Source organism: Lepisma saccharinum, chromosome 5, assembly GCF_977018435.1.
Source record: "Lepisma saccharinum chromosome 5, izLepSacc3.1, whole genome shotgun sequence".
Taxonomy (NCBI): Eukaryota; Metazoa; Arthropoda; class Insecta; order Zygentoma; family Lepismatidae; genus Lepisma; species Lepisma saccharinum.
The window spans coordinates 22111047-22134785 of NC_139233.1; the positions used below are offsets into that span (position 1 = coordinate 22111047).

At 38.8% G+C, this 23739-nt stretch overlaps 1 protein-coding gene across 2 annotated transcripts in view; it reads right to left on the reverse strand.

Moving 5' to 3' along the window:
* LOC145987711 (puratrophin-1-like) overlaps positions 1–23739 on the reverse strand; it is a 984553-nt gene that overhangs the window by 369679 nt on the left and 591135 nt on the right. The window lies entirely within an intron of this gene.

Consider the following 23739-nt stretch of genomic DNA (forward strand, 5'->3'; position numbering starts at 1 on the left):
TCTTTTCCAGCAGATCTCATTTACTGGGAAGAAATCAGTAGGTAAATCAAGGAAACTGATGTGAACAGGTATATTCAGATTGTCCATAACGCCTTGTACAGTTAGTGGTTCCATCTGGCGGCCTCAGCGACAACTACGCGGAAAGAGATACGAGCGGCTAGGGACAGCATTAACACTTTGGGAAATACATGTTAACGGCACCAAACATGGCCTGCATATAATTGCTTAAATAAACAAAATATAACTTGCGAAACTCAGCTATATGCTTATTTATGCTATTATATGCCTGCGTGGATAGGTTAAGCAGGCCAGGTTTGGTGCTGTCAGCACGAATTTCCCAAGATACTAATGATGTCCATAGCCGCTCGTTTGGTACGACTTTCCATACTCCTCCATAGATGTCACTGAAATAGATGATAACTTGCGGAGAATATTTGCTTTTGAGATTTATTGTTGTTTCACAGGCTTCTTTTAAAATTATTTTAAAATACCAACTTGTATTTTCATTTTGCCTAAATATATTTAAAATATTTTGCACTATCTGAAGCACCCGTAAAGTGATAAAGATTTTTTTTTTTATGGAAAGGGAAATGTTGTCGTTGTGGAAAGGAATTTTACAAAAATGACTTAGCAACACTGTTCCATAAAAAAAAGGAGGTGAAGAATAATGGCAAATCAGTGACGATAGTTTTTGTTGACTTATTTGCACTAATCGGTTAATCGCAACGGGAAAAAAAGACCGATCTTCCTGAAGTCGAGCAGGCTAATCCACCCCTAAAATTAATAACAACCGACTAATCAATGAGTGGAATGGGAAGAAAAAACTCGCATATCTAATAACATTGATATCATAATTTCTGAATAAATTGACTTACTAGTTTTAAGGGAAGAAATTATTTAGAAAGGAAGACCCATTGATCTGAACAAGGGGGGGGGGGAGAGGTGACTGACCCAGAGCTATCTTAAAGGAACAATACATCGGAAAATTATTTGGCCTCGCTTTACTGCCAGTTTTGGCTAACTGCGACGATAAGGTCTGATAATACGATGAGATTTATGAAGGGACACTCGGAAAGAACGCCCATGCGCGGCAGAGATTCGAACCCGGGACCTCTGACGTTGTAGCTAACCACTCAGCTACAGAGTAAATCAATCTGTTTTTGACATCCAATATGTAGCAACAGCTCCCTTTCTCATAGGTACCGTAATCATATCCAATCTGCAGACAACCGGTGCGGTTCGCGTGCCGTCGTTTTGGCAACAGTAACGGGAACAACACGTACTCATTAGAGGAGGCAGCGCCATCTAGAACACTGCAATTAACCTGTCTTCGCAAAAACAAAAGTGAGAGTCCCTAGAAGTTTTTGCCACCTGTGTCCCCAGCCGTGAGAGCGATCGAACACCAATAACCGGTCATACGGGTTTGCCTTTATGCTTTTTTCTTCTCCTCCTCCATTATCCCTTCCCACAAAGTACAATAAAGCAAATGCGTAAACATGTGTGAAATACTTGTGGGCGTTTGAGTATTTGCAGTGATTTCTAAGGGTGTGTTTAAACTCGTCTTCTTTTGTAAACATGTTCTGAGCCAGATGCATGAGATGTTCTTGAATGAAAAGCACACATGAGTTCGAAGCCCTTAACATATATAAGCACTATGTGCGATATAACGTCTGCTACATACACCCGGTCATTGTTCACATCTGGCACAGGCCCGCCTTTGATATTTTTCTCCGAAGAATTCAATTTAGTACTCTCGACACCAGCGACAGTATCATGGTGAGAAAGTTGCTAAAATAACAAGATCACAAAATACTTTTGAGGAGTATTTTGTTTATATCCCCCTAAATTCGTGATGAAAGTAAACAGGAGGAAATTCCCGCTCAAATCTCTCCTAAATTGGGTTGTTTATGTTTGCTTTAATAAGTTGTGTGTGTGTGTGTGTGTCTACTAATTTGAAACTTGAGATGAGTACGCGACGGTCGTGTGTGACTTTGGACGAGACGAATCCTCGCGATCTGGAAACAGTGACAACAAGGCGCATACAGGATGTCAATTAAATTCTAAAAGAGATTTTGAATTGATATCGTGTGGAACTTATGTGGTCACAAATTCTTCTTTCAGTGGATTATTCAGAAAATCTCAAAGTGTAGGTACTCAACAACAGATGGCAGTGGCAGATTTAACAACACAAAATACCTCTCGTAGTTGTAAACTACAGCGAGAATTTGATAACTCTATGTATATGTTATGCCGGTTGGTGAGTATATTTATGAAAAAGCAACAAGTGACTTTTCTGCCTAATTTAGATACTCCCTCATGACTAATTTCGAGGACTTTCCACGTATCTAATATCGAGGACTTTTTACGTATCTAATCTCGAGGATTTTTTACGTATACACGTATTATCACACATCCGCAGTTGGACATATGTAACTTTCTCTCGCATGCGATGGAAATACACTTTAGAGTAGAGTATTAAATAGTGTTTCTCATCTCTTTCGGAAATGTTGGAAACAAGTGGAATTCTTTCACTGCCTAAAAAACGAAGAAAACAACTAAAACCAAATAAAATTACAAAGGCAAAAGACGAACACGCTCATCTAAATTTTAACGTGAATTTTCTTCATAAACGGGGGAAATAATCCACCAAATTCGGAATAGTTAGAATTCTTCCACTAATATTAATCGATTAATGTTATGTTATTGTCAACGTTGATATCATGTGCCAATTTGAAAGAACCAATCACAAATTTTGAGAATTTTCAACTGGATGCAATATATTCTTCGCATTTCTTTGTAACAAATTTGAGAAAACGGACATCATAGAATTTTTAAAGAAAAATCTGCAATTTGATATTTTTCACTTGCAGACTTATATACGGATTTTATGTGGAGAACCTTTGAGTTTCAATTATTGGCAACACTGATATTTTTGTTTCGATCATTATAAGTGGAATAGCAAGACTTCCAAATAGATACAGCGAATGATCGAATATCTCGCACTATTCTTTCTCTCATAGTTTTTACTACTACCTTAAACAATGATTTTTTTTAAGAAGAGAATTTTGGTCACGAAATTTATATTGTGCGACTTCCCACATAAAAAGCCAATTCTTGAAACATTTATTCTTTGTTGCAAATCTGAGTTGAGCAACATGCTTGCACTTGTGGGGCTAGCGAGCAGCGGTGTGAACTCCCCGCCTGCACATTGCACGAACGCGACCGACGAAGCATCATGCCTAACTCCCTACCTCCATTCCGCCACTCTTACAACGCTACAGTACTGCTGCTCACTCTGCAATCCGCACGTGCATACGAGAGCGCCCTTTCACAAATACAACGGGCTGCCCAGGCGTGGTGTAAACAGTACAATGTACAACCATGAAACTCCCCTGGTTCCTGCGATTTACACTCTACTTTTCAACTCATTTTATCTTGCGGTTTTTGAAAATAAACAGGACAATTTTCTTTTTCATTTATAGAACATTTACTACCACCACCAACAATATACAAGGATATGCAAACAAAGTGTTCATAATGCCAACCCCCTGAATCACCCTTAATCACAAAGAATCTTCCCGCTTAATGTCAGCACTGTGGCAAGGCCCTGACAAATCTTCGATTAATTTCTTATATCGACTATCATTAATTCATTAATATAAGCAGTGGCGCCAACTTATAACGGCCCTAGCCAACTATTAATTTGTGTTATTTCAGTGGCGGCGGCTAGGGGGGAGGGGGCAAGCTACAGTTGCCCCTGCAGTATGCTAAACCTTATCTACCAAGGGAAAGTAAACTGTCCTTGCCTCCGCCAATTTTGGCACCATGCCCCCCCCCCCCTTCTAGTTTTGCAACCCAATCTCCGCCACTGGTTATTATTGTTATTATATATTCTTGTTATAACGCTTCGTGGTGAATTGCTTATTGAAATCAGTATAAAAAGAGAAGAATATTGAAATCAGTAAATGGCATAATTAAGGATGTATTGTTGGTGTGCATTGTATCATTCATAATACACTATCTACGAAAAAGTATTTGGGCACGTGTACAAAATGGTTGTCTGCTGGTACGAACGCTGTTAGAACCTCGTTGAGACACCTCTTGCTGCTAGTAACAGCAGGCAATCTGTCAGGCTTGCTCTCGACTAGTTCGTGGAGGACGTCCATTGGAATGTGTTGCCATTCCTCTTGCAAGATCTCACTCAGTTGGACAATGGAATTTGGCCGCATCCCCCGAGACCTCACCCGCCAGTCCAATGCCTCCCAAAGGTGTTCTATGGGATTGAGATGAGGACTCTGTGCAAGCCAGACAAATCGGTGAACATTGTTGTCGGCATACCACTGCATAGTAGCCTCCGAAACATGCCACCTAACATTGTCATCCTGGAAGTAACAGGGGTCCATTCCGTAAAAACGCCACAAGGTTGGGAGCATTTCATTGTCTAGTATTGTGCAGTATGCCTGTGAGTTCATTGTGCCACGAACAACCACCAGTGGCCCCACTAAATGATACTAAATGATTCAAATTAGATACTAAATTAACCACCATCATATGTGCCCAATTACTTTTTGGTAGATAGTGTACATAAGGGAGGGTTTATAAGATTTTCTTGTGAATTTAACTCAAGTATATTAATATTAGCTAATCCAATGTTATTTTTCTCCAAAAGTTAGCAAAAAAATATAAGCTATTTTTCTCAACAATCCAATGAATGGTGTCAGCGCCGTCCCCCTTTTCGCAACGACCACGAGACTGTCCTCACTTGTGCACAAAACAAAATATAACGACACAAGGCCTCGGAAAAGGCCGAAAAACAGTATTTCCCAGAATCCTCTTCGCCTTAATGCGTTCGCAAATACAGGCAGGCCGCCCACGCCACCGCAGCGTTTGATAGCTGAAACCCTTCTATTTGCACACTCTGGCGAGTGCAAACAGCTATCCGTGTGTGGAAGGACCCTTTTAAGTCTTTCATTTGTTTCTCCCCTCCCCCCTTCTCCCATGAATCATACGAAGCCAGGCAATCGCAAGTTTTCACACAAACACGGGGGGGAAGGGGGAGTTTCAAGAGCGGCAAAGTCTCACACATAAGCCACCCTTGAGTAGTTTTAATGCTGAGCAAGCAAAGCTCCTGGAGTGCATTGCACGGTTATCGCATGTTCGAAACAAGGGCAATGCCTTAAAAAGAGGTCAAGGCCCTTTCGAAAGCAAGAATAACGTTACAAAAATCTCCCTCCCCCTCCATTATATCTCATGATTTTTTCCCTACCCGACCTTATCTAGGTTAACATCGTGGTATTTAAGACGTTCTATGTTTTCAAAAGGAAGATAGGCATCTATGCGCCTGTTAGATGACACTGCTGACGCAAGGAGTCATAGCATAATGCACATAATGAAGAAAAATACAAATGTCTACATATATAGTCTCCAGACTGACATTCTTTCCCATACTGGTGTGGGGACAGCTAGAATTGTGGGAAAGGGCAGGAAAATAATCTTCAAGTACTTTTGTTCCTTCCCAAGAACATTTTGCCTTTTTTCAATATTATTCTCGTTTTCTTCACTATTTTCCCCCTTGTTTTGTACGGTTCTGATTTCACTGTTTTGCTGCTTCTACAGCCTCTACTTTATCTGTTAATTCTGATTTTACTTTTTACCATTCTTCATCCAATTTCTTTGCCCATTTATTTTCTTATTTCAGTTTTCCTCTGCTACATTATAGTATTTGGATTTCTTGGTTTTTCGTATGTTCTTCAACCTTGTTTCCTTTCAACAGTAGCGCCAAGCTATGTGCCTACTACAAATCTTCCTTATGACGTACATATTCGACACTAGCGCCACTGCTTCCAGGACAGATATGTTGGCAGATGTTTAAATACACACGCAGAAAAATCAGAAGAAAATAGTTGAAGGAGAAAGTTTTCCAAAGCCATGTGTGTGACAAAAGTATTTTAAACATACCAAGACTCTTCTGATTGGAATTTTAAAAAATACAAATAAAATGAGTTGTAGTATTATTCGTTTTACTGTGTTGATGGTCAGAAACGAGAAAAAATTGAAAGAAAGCTTTTTATCTATTGAGTTGAAGGTTTTATCCATGCTTATATATAACATAACTTGATATATAACAGAACTTGTTACTGTAACAGTCAATTAATAGCGGCCGTGCCTTTACATTGCTTCAACGGTAAAAAAAAATAGGTTAGTCCATTGGACAATCCAACCTCACTGCCTAGTTTAGGGGCGAGCAGGAAGGTTTAAGTGGGCTCGCTCGTTTCATTCTTATCCAACGGATCGCCAAATGCCTGGACTTGCCCAATATTGATGGCTTCCTGTAGAATGAGTCCTACTCGAAAGGTTAAAGTAATATCAACAGTACGTTCGGGTCCCCAAACAGAAATTCCTGACGGACATAGTTTCGTCTTCAGAAAACGGCAACTCCCAGAACGATAATTACGAATACGTTTGCACACACATCCATCCCTTCAAAAAGTTCCAATTTAATGCATTCTCAGGTAGGCAACCGTCTCGAAAACATGTGCTGTAATGAGTTCAGTTCTCTCGACTGGAACAAACCTTAGATATGCTAGATAAGTGACGGGAGTTTAAAAAAAAAAATAGAAGGCGGAGGCACACGGCTACCTCCTCAGAACAATGGAGTTGCAGGAATGTTTAACAATAACCTCTCTCCTTCCCTTCTTGAAGGAATGCAGCAGGTCCTTCACTTCGAGAGACGGATTGATCAGTTTTCGATTCTCTTTGCGTCTTCGTGACATCATGGCCCAGGCTCAGCATTCACAGTGCACACAAACTGATACTCCTTGCACTCGAGCAAACAATCATTTCTGAACACACGCATTACGCAACAAGGTGTCACCGTACAACACCTATTAACTTTCACAGCACCTCGTTTCGACGCTACCCTCGCAGGTATGCAACTTCGCGGCACAGATTCACATTAACATTTTTTAAAAGAAGAAATCTGTCGAATGAACAGGATAGAAAGTTATGAACCGAGCAGAGATGCTGGAACCACTGTCCGAATTAAACGTTTTGCTTTGGGGGATGCCCACTCGGTGACGTATTTGTGTTTTTTTTTCGTGAGGTGTATGCTAATTTGTAGGCAATATGTTATCAGTCAGTAAATTAAACTATTGCCTTGCGGTTTTATGTAGTACCTTAGAACCAGTTGCGTATACAGAGTTCAAGATGTGGGCTATCTCACTATGTCACGTGGTCGTAGGCTATGAATAGAAATAAGTTTACCAACCCCTAAGGAACCAGGTTGCCAACTCATAGGAGATCAGGTTGCCAACTCACAAAAAATCAGGTTGCCAACTCACAAGAAACCAGGTTGCCAACTGCAACTGTCCCCGGTGTGGAGCAGTTTGTTGCAATATTTTGAATAAAAATAACTTTTCAAATGTTACTTAACACATTAGTATATTAACCAATTTCTACAGTCACTATAGTTACGAATAACAAACAAAATAACATCAACATTGAATAGAGTAACACAACAGAAGTTTTCTTCATTCTTTTCAGATTATGCACAAAACTAAATAACAAAATATAATTGTAAAATGTCTTTGAATTAAAGAACTGTTGCAATAGCCTCCTCCTCCGGTTGAAAACCTTGATATCATACTTTGATGTAGAAATACGTATATTTTTCAAACGTAACATCTTCAATGTATCATCTTCACTTCTTCTTCTACTACTTCTTTGGCACCAATCTTATTCCTTTCACATCTTCTTTACAGCCATCTTCAGTAGATTTCTTCTTTACTGCAATCTCATTACCATTACTATTTCATAACCATCTTATGTCCATTTAAAAGGGTTTTATTCTTAACGAGTGCACTTCTTCCGTTTGAAACTATATGTGCAAACGAAGCCCTTCAATAAAAATGCGAATCACATTACATTCAACTTACATTATATATATATTCCTTCTTATCATTCTTCCAGAGAGACACTTTGTATAATTCTCCCTTTGTTATTCGTGTCAACACTCTTCCTCAATACATTGACATACACCATACTGATGAGAATAGAAGCCAAACGTAAGTTCTTGCATAAAAGATAATATGATGATCAACAGAACAGAGATAATAAATTCATGCTGGTTTACACATGATAATAAAATACATAATGCAAACAACTGAACTCGTTTTTGCACAAAATTACAACAAATTCAATCCTTATGTACAATTAAAACATAAATCAGTATTTCTTAACAACTCCTTTCTTTTCTCCTCCGAACAATTAAAAGGTTTAATGTTTTCTAGGTTTTGTCTACCTTTTGTTCCCTTTCCATCTAGAGAAACTACAGTCGCACAATTGTTTCTTACTTCTATTACCAAGAATGGGCCAATAAACAAATCATATAATTTGTAGATAGTTTTGTTTAAAGCAGAGCTCTTAGCATGATTTTTAATCATGATTAAATCTCCTTTGACAATATTTTTAGTACCAGAGCTTGTTTGAACACCTTTAGAATTTCTTCGATGTTTAAGTTTTTCTTTTAGCTCCAAGTATTTTGCCTTCCAGGATAATTCTTCAATATTCTCAGGCCAATCGACAATATTAGTTATATTATCTTTAACTTGATCGTGTAAAAATAGTTCCGCAGGTGTAAAACCAATAGATTCAGAATATGAATTGTTCAACAATTTGACAACGTTTGTCAAACATTTAGCCCAAGATTTATGATTATCCTTGCAAAATAACCTCAGTAAACGCACAATCTCTTTATTGTAGCGTTCAATTGGATTAGCGTGTGGTGAATATGGCGAAGTAAAAATATGCTTGATGTTCTTGGAGGTAATAAAACTTCGCCACTCCTTAGATTTAAATTGTGAACCATTATCACTTAATATAATTAGACATGCAGGATAATGATGAAAATACGATTGGTTTAGTTTATTGATAATTTCCATAGATGAAGCTTTACGCAAAGGATAAACCATAATAAACTTACTTGCAAGATCCACTATACTTAGTATATATTGATAACCTTGAGAAGCTGGTAACGGACCAATCAAATCTAATGAAAGGAATTGATGTATTTTAGGAGTTAATATGTGAAGATCTTCTCGTGTGATACGTTGCACTCTCTGCTTTGACTTGGCACATTCAAGACAATTTCTCAGATATAATTTAATGCTGGCTTTCATATTCGGCCAAAAGAAAAATTTTGAACACTTTCTGAAGGTTTTTGAATAACCAAAATGTCCACATAAATCATGATGATCATACAGTACCTTTTCCACAGCTTTTTTAGGTACAAATATTCTCCAGTGTTCAGACGCAATAGATTTATAGAATAAGATATCTTCATGCATTCTAAAATGTCCTCTGATTTCGAACTTAGAATCTCCCTTGTTTATCGCAATTCTTAACTTTTGACACTGCTCATCGTTCTGTTGAGATTGTACCCAATATTGTGGAGTATCTTGGGATAGGAGATCGATACTTGTATTATTAACGTAGAGTTTCGATGTGAATAAATCTCCCTGTGCCCTTGCAGGATATCTGCTTAAGGCATCAGCCACAATATTGGTAGAACCTTGAATATGTTCAACAGTAAAATCAAAACTTTGAAGTTTTAATGCCCAGCGGTTTAGTCTTGGGTTTAAACTTCTAGCCGACTGCAGCCATGAAAGTGACTGATGGTCACAATGAATAACAAATGTTCTTCCACTAAGATAAACACTAAACTTTTCTACTGAAAAGAGGATAGCAAGACATTCAATCTCATGAGTTGAATAAGTTAATTCTGTACCACGCAATACTCTACTAACATATTGTATTACTAACGTTTCATCTTCATCTGATAACTGCCATAAAACTCCTCCAATTCCAACTTTGCTTCCATCAGTGTTAAGATGGAAAATTTTACTAAAATCCGGTTGAGCTAATACATCAGGAGATGTAACTAGCTGTTTCAAATCATTAAAAGCTTGGTGATGATTCTCCTTCCAGTCACACTTGTTATTTGATTTTAGTAAATCATACAAAGGAGCAGCTATCATTGCAAATTTGTGAACAAATTTTCTCCTCCAATTTACTATTCCTAAAAATTTCCTTAGAGCCTTCTTGTTTTGAGGAACTGGAAAATCCATGATTGCTTGGTTCCTTTCAGGATCAATATGAATGGTTTCTCCAGAAATCACATGGCCTAGGAAATGTATTTCAGTTTGGAAGAACTTGCATTTCGACAATTTAATAGACATATTAGCTGTCTTCAGAGTTGATAAAACATAACGTAAATGTTCTAAGTGGTTTTGAATTGATGGAGAGAAAATTAAAATATCATCAATATAAACAATCAGGAAAGAATTTGTATGATTGCCAAATATTTTATGCATTCTATCAACGAACACACTCACGGCACTTTTGATTCCAAAAGGCAAAAAATGGAACTCCATCAAAATGCCTCTATAAGAAAATGCCGTAAACTTAAACGACCTTGGTGTCAAAGGAATCTGAAAATAACCGCAACTAAGGTCAATAGATGTGAAGTATTTCGCTCCCTTCAATCTTTGTAGTAATTCCGAGATAGGCTCTACCTGTGTCATCGGAGAAATTACGTGTTGGTTTAATTTACGGAAGTCGACCACTGGTCTCCATAAACCTCCCGCCTTTGGGACTATGTGGAGTGGATTCCTATAGGGAGATGTGCTTTCTTGTATAACGCCCCACTGTTGCAATTTTTGTAACTCTCTTTCCATATCATCCCGTCTAGCATAAGGAACAGGATAAGTTGGTGCTATTATTGGCACATCAGTATCCAATTGTATATCGTAAGCTTCCACATTTGCTTTTTTAGGTCTGTCAGAAAATAAAACTTGGTATTCGAGAAGAAGATGAAATAACTGATCCAAACAATCAGATGGAAGAGTATTGTTCATGAACGCTGCACGCCGAATATCTTCCTCCGAAGCGATGTCAGATGTTCCTTCAATTTGTGAAGTGGTTGAAATTGGTAATTTGCAAGAACGTACTATTCCCTTCATTGACGGAAGACTTTCTTCAGATTGCATTAAAAACGGAGCAATTATTTCCTGACCTAATGAATTCGAAAGCATGACGGTTGCGTTGCTGTAATTTATAATCGCCTTATATTGCCACAAAAATGGCGAACCCAAAATTAAATCAGCGTGTAACTGTTTGACAATATACAGTCCCATGTGGAAAAACTCATTTGCTATTTGAACTGTTACATATTTGAAACCCATTACCTTTATACGTTGATCTCCTGCAAAGCAAGCCAATTGTATTCCTTCTAATTGTTCCAATTTTGCTCCTGGTATAATTGAACTTAGAATTGTCCAGATTTTATAATCTAATAAATTACACTGACTTCCAGTATCAATTAAACAATTTAAAGACAGATCCGCAATTTTACCTTGTATTTCTGGATTCTCAATTTTTGGTATTGGAGTACCGTTTTCTGACATAATCCACTCTGGTTCAGAATCGTACCATTCTAATAAAAATGCTACAGATAAAACTTTATCTCTGGTAACGCCTAAAGATTTAATTTTATTATAATCGTTCAGACATTCCTTAACATGTACTAAATAAGGGTTATTAACTCTACCATCCAGCTCCTTTGCATTTATTTGTGGCAAGGTAAATCGGAGCATATCACCCTGCCTTAGTTGTTTAAGTAGTTAGAAGAATGTGCACTTGTGGTAGTAGTAGCAGTCGGAGTTAGGTGTTCCATATTTGCAGAATTACGCTGCAAGTTGGTGCTGCCTACTGTAACACTGTTTTCCTGTGAACTATGAGATGCATTACCATACTCTATTGGTTGTTCATTGTAATTTCCAGTTCTACTATATCTTCTGTTATCAGATGTTGGGGTATTGCCAAGTCTGAAATTCGAATTATTTACGTTATTATTAATTCTTTCAGACCTTACAAACTGCCTTCTTGAGGGATTGCGTTCAAATCTTCTGGGAGATGGGCGATGATTTACATTGATTCCTGCATTTTCGGTCTGTGTTGTAGAATCATAAGAATTCCGCTCCACATTTACTTGCCTGACGAAGTATTTTGGTCTGTCGAAACTTCTCTTCTTATTAGCCTTGTCATCAGAATCTGTATTATCACCGGGCAAAGATAAACTTTTATTCTTTTCGCTCGAATACAAATCAATAGTCCTTAATTTCTGCGTCAGTTGCTTAAGATCTGTAATATTATGGCAGCCCACATTCTTTGAAATTGACTCAGGTAGCTGCTTCAAAATCATCCGTATTACTTCAACTTTGTTTGGAGTTTCCACAAGGTTACAATAAGCAGAGTACGTTTTTAAAGCGTATGCTTCCAATGACAAACCTGAAGCTGGGTTGTATTTTCTTGATCGTAACAATGTCAACTGACTTTCTAATAACTCATTAGATGCAAACTGATCAAGAAATTTATGTACAAAGTCCTCATAAGAAATGAAACTCTTCTTTTCACTGTTGAACCAGTAAGCGCCTACATTATAAAAACACTTACGAATTATACATAATTTATACTTGGGAGGAACACCAATTATGTTCAACATTGTAGTTAGTTGTTCGATAAATTCTCTAGCAGACTGTTTTGAAACATCTCCTCCAAAACGTGGCAATTGACTGAGTTCACTAACTCGTGAAAATCTATTAGAGCATTTATCAGACTGATTATAAGAATTCCATGTAGAATCATTATTAAGCCACATCGGGTTATAAGTACAGTTTGTTCTAGTACAAGGACAATGATTTACATTTAAGTCATCAGGAAACTGATCATGGATTAAGGAATGACATGTACTTTGACGTTGGCAACCACATACTGAAGTTCCAAGACCTGTGAAATTTTCTTTATTATCACAAGCAACATAAGTTCTAGAAGGTATGGAATTTCTGTTAGATGTAGAACAAATTTGCTTTGATGTGTCTGTAGCACATAAAGAACTAGGTGCATTATTTTCAATATCACAAGTATGTACGTGCTCATTATCATACAGCAAAGAGTTGTTCAACGAAGAAAGACATGAATGGTTATTTAGTGAACATGTACAATGGATTTTGTCAACAGTAGGATTGCTATTAGTAAATTCAGTATTATCTAGAACACAATGCCGCAATGCATATGTATTTTTGCCTTGTGAAGTGAAAGCTTTACCAAATTTATTTCTACTTTTATTGTGAGCAGATTTGCCCTTGCACAATTTGGTTACATTTTCCTTTGCAGAATTCAGTTCAGCATCAGATGTATCATAGCCAGAAGAACCTGTATGAAATGTTTCGCATTTATTGTGTTCACTAAAAACAACATGCTTTAATTTAGAATTTAATCTTGTATCAGTTTGGCATGCTATGTGCCTATGTTCATTAATAAGTGCATTACTTAATTCTTTATCTGGTTGTAGAACGTCTCTAACCATACTAGTACAAATAACATCGCTTTGCTCTAAGCTATTGCATTTCTCATTTAAATCCTTAAGCATAGAATCAAATTCTTGCAACTTTACCTGCGTAGTATTCATATTTGTTTGTAGTGTACTTATAGAAGTTTCATGTTGGCACAACTGGTTTGATAAGTGTTGTTTTAACTCATCATCCTGATGGTCTAGCTTTGATTCCAGATCACTGACTTTCGAATTTAATAACGTTACTTCATCATTTATACGTTCATTTAGTAACCTATTAGCTGATTGACAAGCATCAGAAACCTGCTGCAACTTATTTTCTACATGTTGGAGCCCTTCATTCAGTTTTTCAGTACTTTGCTGCAACCTAACCAATTTTGTGCCCCAAACTTCACAGTTTGTTTGTAAACTTTCGCGCAGCGTTTCAGTGTTCTGATCAAGTCTATCTTGTAACCTATTCTCCAAAGCTTCAGTGTTCTGAAGTAACCTATTCTCCAGCGTTTCGGTATTCTGGAGCAACTTGTCTTGCAACCTATTCTCCAGAGCTTCAGTATTCTGAAGTAACCTAATTTCCAGAGCTTCAGTATTCTGGAGTAACCTATTCTCCAGAGTTTCGGTATTCTGGAGCAACTTGTCTTGCAACCTATTCTCATGTTGGGCCAAACTCAAGTGAAAAGCAGATAAAATTTGGTCAATATTGGGATTTACTGTATCCAAATATGATTTTAGAGTGAATGGATTGAATTCTGGCTTGCATGCCTTACAGTAATAGTCTTCTTTCATAGAGCTGAATATTACCCAGTGAATAACAGTAAGACCCCTACAATTTACGTGTTCCCATTTCTTGCATGACGTGCATTCAATCATGCGAGTGTCAGAAAATCTGTCCTTACAACAGAGTAAATCCTCCATTTGCTTACCAGAATTGTCCTCTTCGTTGCTTACTTCAGCAACATCACTGAGATCCGGTTGAAGGCACACACTACTTCGAAGCACGTAAGGCACTTCTCTTTTCTTCATTGTAGCATTATCAGTTCAGTTCTTATCAACTTACAATTTTCGAATCCTGGCTGTGGGTCGCCAATTTATTGCAACTGTCCCCGGTGTGGAGCAGTTTGTTGCAATATTTTGAATAAAAATAACTTTTCAAATGTTACTTAACACATTAGTATATTAACCAATTTCTACAGTCACTATAGTTACGAATAACAAACAAAATAACATCAACATTGAATAGAGTAACACAACAGAAGTTTTCTTCATTCTTTTCAGATTATGCACAAAACTAAATAACAAAATATAATTGTAAAATGTCTTTGAATTAAAGAACTGTTGCACAACTCACAAGAAACCAGGTTGCCAACTCACAAGAAATCAGGTTGCCAACTCATAATAAATCAGGTTGCCAACTCATAAGAAACCAGGTTGCCAACTCATAATAAATCAGGTTGCCAACTCCAGAATCACAATCATCATTTCACTGATATGAATAATTTTATTTACAATTTCTAATCGATTCTCCTCCTGTATTTTACTCTCTAGACTTCAGGCTTCGCAGATAGCCTAGCTAGCCTAGAATGTACGCTCCTGCTTAGAACCTAAGTGCTTTGGATCTAATCTAAGACATTAAAGAGTATGCTAACATATACACGTAATTTAGACACAGTATATTTACAGTCTAGGAACAACCAAACTCGTGCACAAAAAGAGCTATCGAACTAGTGACACTAAAAACTTGACCAAATTTGTATTTCCAAGTTCAAACTTAACGTCCATCTAATGAACGTACAAGTTTCTTGTGAACACTTTAATACTCGTGAAATATCTGCACCATGGCATGAAAATTTGAGTGGAAAACACACAGCTCGGCGAGGTTGGTCAGAGAAGAATGGTGTCCTTTTATCCAGAAGGCTGCTTATATTTTCGTCAGGGAAATCTTTAATGACTGGGACCATTAATGGACACGAATGATTTTTCAATTGTGTTTGTTACGTAGTTAAGGAATGGCATGCTAAAATTCAGGAGAAAAATCGATCAAAAATTGTAAATATTATTCATATCAGTGAGATGCTGATTCTGGAGTTGGCAACCTGATTTCTTAGGAGTTTGTAAATGTATTTCTATTCATAGCCTAGGACCACGTGACATAGTGAGATAGCCCAGATATTGAACTCAGTATACGCCACTGGTTATTACATACGTTCCACATCTCACTTTAATCTTTCGCATTAAGTAAAGGGTTCGTGCGTTTTCTCCACAAGTATATCATCATCTCAAGTATAGCTCTTGCTCCGTAGCGCTCTAAGAATTTTATCCTTTCCCCCAAATAAAAATTGAAATGTCAATGGCAACCGTGAATCTGTGCGACGTGGTTGCATACATACGATTAAGAAACCTGTCTGCGTGAAAACGAGACGCTGACGAATAGAATGTTACAGGGCAAAGTTGTTAGCTTCGAAGTTCTCCACGTGCTGTGTAAGATATTACGTGTTGACAACGAGAGAAAAACAACAATGTCGACTTGGTCTTGAAAGTTTCCTGGCGGTGAACGGTGATCTTAATTCTTCTATCGATGTGCTCAGTTCTATAGAGGCTTCAGAGTTTTCCAGAACTCACGTCACTCTCATCTCCAGGACCCAAACACAATGAGCTGAGAATTAGGTGTTTGGATTGTAGATGGCGGGCCAGTCGCATGTATCGCCTTCTCTGCAGTCCGCGCTCGTCATAACACTAAAATCCCTGGAGACGATAGCAGAAAGCACTACATATTGGGCGTCTTTCTGGATATTCAAAGTGCTTTTGACAAGGTCTGGCAGGAAGGAGTGACGTACAGGCTACACGACTACCGCTTCCCGGATTGCTATGTCAGACTCATAGACAACTACCTCCAAGATCGGAGCTTCATCCTGCGCCACAAGGGAGCCAGTGCAACACCTAGAAGGATCCATGCTGGAGTTCCACAAGGCTCGGTCCTCGCTCCTCTTCTGTATGCAGTATACACAGCAGATGTACCAGTTCACAGAATGACCTTCCCAGCCATCTTCGCAGACGACACTGCATTCTTCACTACACACCGCGACTTGGAGGTGTGCTACGAAAGGATGCAGAATCAACTACAGACATACGAGACATGGACCAAGCAATGGAGGGTACTGCCAAACCCCACCAAAAATGAGGCGGTTATCTTCGGAGCCCGGAAAGTTCACCGACAGAGAAGACTACAACTCCTAGAAGACGCCATCCCCCACAAAACAACCACAAAATACCTGGGGCTGACCATGGACAAAGGACTCACCTTCAGACGCCACGTGGAGGAGGTGAGGCAAAAAGCAGGCTGCAGGCTGGGAGGACTCTATGCTGTTCTGAGAGCCTATTCACTCACACTAGAAACCAGACTACACGTCTACAAGATGTGCATAAGGCCCATGCTACTCTACGCCATACCGGCATGGCACCAGGTTGCGGCATCAACATTTCAACAGCTCCAGATTATCCAAAACAGGGCGGCAAGGACCATCAGCGGCCACAGCAGAGACACCAGAGTTACCCAGCTCCACGAAGACATGAACCTGCAGATGCTGAACCACCGTGGGACTATTAACTGTTAGATGAACCCCACAACCTGACGAGAGCAAAACCCAATGAAATAACCCACCAAATGATCTTCTAACCCCGTACGCATACTCCAGCCCTCTTTCCACCCACACCCACTGCATTACCACCTTCATAGAAAACCCCTGAATTACCTACCTTGTATATAACCTAGTATATTCCTCATATGCCCCCTTATGAATAATCTAACCTTGCAAACGATATCCTCCTTGTATTCCACATAACCCCTGTATGTATGTATGTATGTAAGTATGTATGTATAACATCTGTATGTCTTCATGTAAATCTCATAAGGATGCACACCAACTGCATTTCATAATTCTTCCAATACACCCACACAAGCTGAGGGAGCAAAACACCCAAACGACCTGCCAATACGCTCAGCCTCCAAGGAGGCAAACACTACATTTCTGCGAGGCCTAACAACCTCAACATCATCGCTCCAAACAAGATAACAGGAGCAAACCACTCCTCCCTACACTAGAAACCCCCGCTGTTGCAGTTGCAGCGGAAAAAGCAGAGTCCTACGGGACGGCACTTACACCACCTCTGACCAATGAAGAATGATGATGACGATAGCAGAATTCTTCAAGAACGCGGAGAGTAATCAACAAGGAACAGCTAGGTTACAAAAAGATAGTAAACTGGGATCAATAATGATAGAAGAAATGAAAAAATAAGAAAAATGAATCCAAAGAAGAACGGGGAAATATGGATGGTGAAGATGACATAATCACAATGGAAATAAGGAAACAGAACCTCCGAACCCGCCGAAGTCACACTTGCTGAGGAACGCCGCAATTACATGGTAAGCAGATGATTGCATCGCTTAGGGTTGAAAATTCGACGACAGCAGCAGAGGGTTTTTATCTTCTTGGTAGAGCGGTTGCTTCTTTGTGGTAAATAATCTAAACAACGACAAGAAAACAATACAAGCAGTATAGTTCTGGGCATGTGCAACCACAAAAAAGAGAAGAGTTCGTTGCCCTTGCAAACATATCTGCCCAAATGAAAAAAAAACTGACAGATTACTGAAGTTCAAAGCTATTACGGACAGCTGCAGGCCAGATAGGAGAGAGGTCCGTCCTGTCAGCGGCATCGAATGAAAGAAAATCAAAACCTACAAAAAACGATAGATTCGGCAAATACCTAATTAAACAATCATGCCCTTCAACAAACCAAAAATATTTCCCCCTCTCTCTGATTTGTGTATTTGATCAATGCCCTAACAAGATACCACAAGGAAGAGGGGGGAGAATGTGTAATGATACGCATGCGGGTCACATATACAAAGGGACATCTGGAAGCGCATTTATACATAAACGCGCACCCTTTGATCAACAATGCAAGCGCGGAGGCATCTCAAGAATGGACAATGCGGGAAGATCGAAGTCATGAATGGGCATCAGGGAAGATAACAAGACATCAAAAAAGGAAGAGAAAAACAGTCTCTTTGTTGCAGAGATACATATCAGCTTACTTCGCAGATGCTGTATAGAGGAGATCTCCAACAATGATAACAATGGTGTCCAATCTCTGCTCGCATCGACGTTAACCGTTCAAAGTTGCGGAACCTGCAGGTTAATTGTTCGTGGCAACAATCAAAAGGTTGATTAATTAATTATGTCGACTTCCAATTGAGTCAGCGACAATTAAAACATAACTCTTTATCTCTGAGGGCATCGGGAATTTAAACATGCTACACGACTCCTGCCACGGTGATTTAGTAAAATTAAATCTTCAAAAGTGAGACCTCTTTCTCTCCCTAAAAGAAGTGAAGCTTGATTAGTAACATGGGAAGATTCCAGGACAGGGTGTAGTGGAGGGACATCTAAAAAGACGAACACACCTCACTTAGTATCACAAAATAGGCTATGCATTAACCTTTCCCGGATACGTAAAAAATTAACAATAAATCGTCATCTAACGTTAGTAGTTGGGTCGGGATTAAAAATAAATTAATTTTGTTCTATTTCCAATGATCCAAGATATTAAATTAATTTAAATTTAAAATCCAGTGTGGTTTATGACCGCCATATTGGAAAATGTCTGCTTCACAGTTACAATTTCTAAATGTCTCATCTACGGCTACTCTTACTGAAAAATGAAGATAACTAACAGTATAGACTCGAGAAGGGGGGGAGGGCAGCCGAGCGAGCTTCACCTGCACACTACAGCTCAAGATCCGTAAGCATCAAAACAGAAGTGGGCGAGCTGCAGGCGTTGAGATTTAAAAAATACCGGGGTGTGGGGGAGTTCCGTCACGGAACCACCTCCTGTTTCCTCTGCCATGTTTACAGTGCCATACTGTACTGTTACTAACCAGTTGACGTGAGGTTTCTCACTGTACGAACATGACCTCAAAGGCTCCTGCTTCCTTTCTGCCTTGCTTACGCTACAGTATCGCTGCTCGCTCTGCAGTCGACACGTGTATACGAGACAGCTTTTTCACAAATACGACGGGTACACCAGGCCTCGTACAAACTATAAAGATTTGCACGATTTTGATCAGTACATTAACTTTGTAGAACCAAACGTTCAATAAATATTTGTGCTGTAAAGGGTGTCTTTAATATCATGGTTTCTGTTATTCAGACTTGAAATAAACAAAGGCAACATCACGAATCAATAATACTCCGTGCAATTTGATTTAAATTGATTAAAGCATGTTTCAAAAGCCATCCTAACTTTGTATTGCTGACGTCATCAGTAAGAGTCACTGATGTGTCTAAAAAAATGAGTCCTTGTTCATTGCAATGGTTCTGTATTTTACAAGTCTGTACCTGCGAGCAGTGGCGGCGATTGGATTCCAAACCTGAATGGGGGGGGGGGGGGGCAAGGACGAGAAAAACGAGCTAGTTGCCCGGCTCATCTGGTAGAGTGAGATAATTTTCATAACATCCCCGGATACTATGGATTTGCAGCTTGGGAACGAGTCACAACTCCCGAAGCATCCAATCAAGTGATCCGCTGACGTCAATTCAACGCAGTACCTATCGCTACCTCTCTTGCTTAGGCAAACAAGCCAACCACAAGCTCTAGCGAACGAGCCTACCAACATGTAGGCACGTCGCCAGACTGGAATAGTCAGCAGGAAATGTTCCGAAAATAGCCTACTACTTTCGCCACTCCTAACACTTCAATAATTCTCCAAGAAAAATCACGAGCCCCCTTCCCTCATTTATCGATTCAACCTGTGTGGTATTTGAAAAAAAATGTGAAAAAAGTTTTTTTTAAAAAATAAAAAGTGATGGAAAAATTCCAGTAACTTTAGGAGAGATTCAGCTTCACTCTTGTTCCCTACAAAAACAACCCTGCTTTCAATCACAGTTCAGTAGTGGAATAATTTAACATGCTCTCACTGTAGTGTCTGGCAACACTGTTCCTTTGTGAGATTGTGAGGTATACCTCATACTGCTATAACTTATCAGAGAAACCCCAAGAAAAAAGTGAAACGTTGAGTATATGTCCCTTCGGCCACATCGAAAGACTAGTTTTAAATCATAATAAATACTTTTCAGCGGTTTGTTACAACACGAAACGAGGATTTTTCGCCCTGGAGATACGATGCACAGTTACCCAAACCATCGAAATGAAGTGCAACACAGCTTTATCAAGGATATCGAAGTTTCGAGACGGCGAGCTTTCTGAGCGCGTGGCCTGCCCTCTGGCGTCAGGATTGTTCCGCATTGTATTGTGGGTGTCGCATTGCCACGTTGACCCTGTCTTATCCGTAAGACCTGGAAGTGTCTTCAACTGGTTTGGCAGAGGGAATCAGCAGATCACGAGGTCAGTAGTTTCTGCTTAATATTTGGCACGCGCATACTTAATTCTGAGAGTCCAGTTTGCAGATGACATTCAACGTCAGGTACGTGATATTTTTACCAGAAACCGACGACTACAGTAATGAAAAATTTAAATAGGCATACAGTGAAACAATATGAACTCTAGAAAGAATATAAGAGATAAATTTGAAAACTAGCACAAAAAGTACAAGTATCCTAAAAGCTTGAAACTGGCTGTAAAAAGGAAGAAACACGAAATGCTAAAAAAAAAAAATGGGAAGACAGGGCACTAAAAACGGACAACAATCGCTAAAGGTCACCGCAGTTACCGATCACACGAGTTTTGGACTGAAAATCTCGCCAGCGAAGGTTTTGGGTTTAAGTCCTGGAAGGTTATATTTATACATCAATTACACCTTATCATTCATCCTTGTCTTTGCAATTGGCCTAAAGAGGCACAAAAATGACACGAAAATAACAAAAAATGCAATCACTAAAAGATAAGGGGCAACAATCAATAAATAATAAGATGACAACAATCGATAAAACGTGAAAAGACAACAATCACTAACGACAATTGCCAACAGACACAATTATAGCAAGAAAATAGCCACTAGCGATGGAAAGAAAAATCATGGTTAAACTATAATTGGTATTATTCGATATTTTTTTTCAGTGTGATTTTGTGTTTTTTTTAAACTGTCATTACACTGAAAAAGAGTGTAGTTTTCTTTACATAAAACCACAGACTGTCCTTTGAACATTCCTGCTGTATGGGTCTACAACTAAGTAGTGTCAATTCTTCCTAGAACACATAGAAACAGAAAGAATGAGAAAGCCGCAAGAAACTTACAGGTAGACAGGAAATTAGCCTTAATAAGTCGTCCCCTTCTTCAAAGACGAGAGTCAAATTTCGTGTGAACTTGACCTTTTGTTGTCTCATCATATTATGAATTATCTTCAGCTGCTTTCTGGATCTGGATTGCTTATGCTTTGCTTTCTTTTCTTCCATAAATCTTTCTCACGTTTAAGGTCTGAGACGGTTATATAATTTGTGGTTTAAGGAAAACAAGAAACCGGTCCTGAGACACGATCAATCACTCTCGCTTATAAATCCTTTTCTTCCTAGAAAAAACAAGAACGGATCTCGGTTCTTGTCCTCTGTAACTGGAAATTCGTATATTTTATTGTTGCAGCTGACTTTCTTGTAATGTGTCGCATCAAACCACATTCCCTTTCGCGCATCAAACGCGAGGCATTTTGTTACGGTAGATTTTGATTCCGCCATCTTGAAACGCGTTGATCGACTTGGTTCAAATGAATATCACAGCAATCCTCCGAGGCAGTCGGGTAATTCTCGAGTACAGTCAGCGAGCCTACGACCAATGCCAGCGTGCGCAAGAGGGACAGTGATAGGTGCTGGGTTGAGATGACGTCAATGGTCCGCTAGCATCCTCGCTCGCTGATTGGAGGCCTCGGGAAGTGTATCTCACTTTCAAGTTCCAAATACAGAACAGGTATACGTAGATGTTACGAAAGTAATCACAGACATATTACCTGACACGGCTCAAAAGTTCTAACGACACTTAACGTGATCAAAACTGTGGTGATTTGAAGACACTTGTTTAAACCACACACTACGAGTATATTATACATGTATTATTACTGAATTGGAACTACGTATAATTTGATTTTGTTGTTTGTTATTTATCGTCGCTTTTCTTCCACTTTTGGCTAATCGTGACGATGAAGACAAGTGATAATATGATGAAATTGATGAAGACACTCCAAAGCATGGCCGTATTTAGAGGGGGGGAGGTTGCTAGGGTTCAACCCCCCCGAAACATCTGACATGTTGGATTAATGGAAGTTCAGAAACCAAAATCTGTAACTATTTTCAATTTTTTTTTTCGAAGCATCACAAAAATACAAGGAGACAATGTTTAAACGATCGAGCTTAAATTTTCATATATTTGGAATTCTGAAAGTTGAGTGAAACAGGATTTACTCGGAATCGCAGCCCACCCGCGACCCCTCCATTTTCATTTCTGCTGTCCTCTTTCCAGTTTAGTTCCTGTTTCTTGAAGGTGTCTTAAAATTTGATAACAAAGTATAATAATTGTGCATTTCAGTACACACTGTACGAAACGTAAAAAAAAAAAAAAAAAAAAACAACTTGTGCTCGATATTCACTCATCTGCTGAATTGAGTAAGCCCCCTTAAGGATATAATAATAATAATAATTATTATTATTATTATTTTGGAATAAAATTGTTTTATTATTATGAAATTTTAATTATTATTGTATAATTATTGTTATTATTTCTATTATTCGAATTTCTGGCGACGCCCATGGAAACAATTATGAATGAAGCCCCCCCGAAATTTTTTCTTGCCTACGGCCATGCTCCAAAGAACACCCATGCCCAGGCCGGGAATCAAACCTGGGACCTTTTGCACCCTGTGCTAACCACTCCGCCAAGGAGGTCGGCAAAGAAACCGATTCCGCCATGAAGTTACTAAAACTGGATACATGTATCGAATTTTAAGTACACCTGTATACTAAACGTGTTCGATCATCTGTTTTTGCATCCCCTCTGTAAAATTAATACGAAATATAAGTTCTCCCATTATAATATAGCAGTTACTGATTCTGAACTCTCCGATGAAATATGAGATCCTTACATTTACCACTACACGTTTTCTGAAATTGTAGTGTTCTCTGCAACACGATCGTACAGCAGTTTACTATATTCACTACAGATGGAGAAAAAAATCTACTTTTTTCTTCTAAAAATGGCATGCGATGAGTGTGAACTTTTCAGACCAATTTTTAATTTCCAGTGAGTCAATTTTTCACGGTGGTTGTAAGGTAGATATCAGTCCGAAATGCTGGCGTTGGCCTGCTCAGGAACATCCGTACCTATATATCTC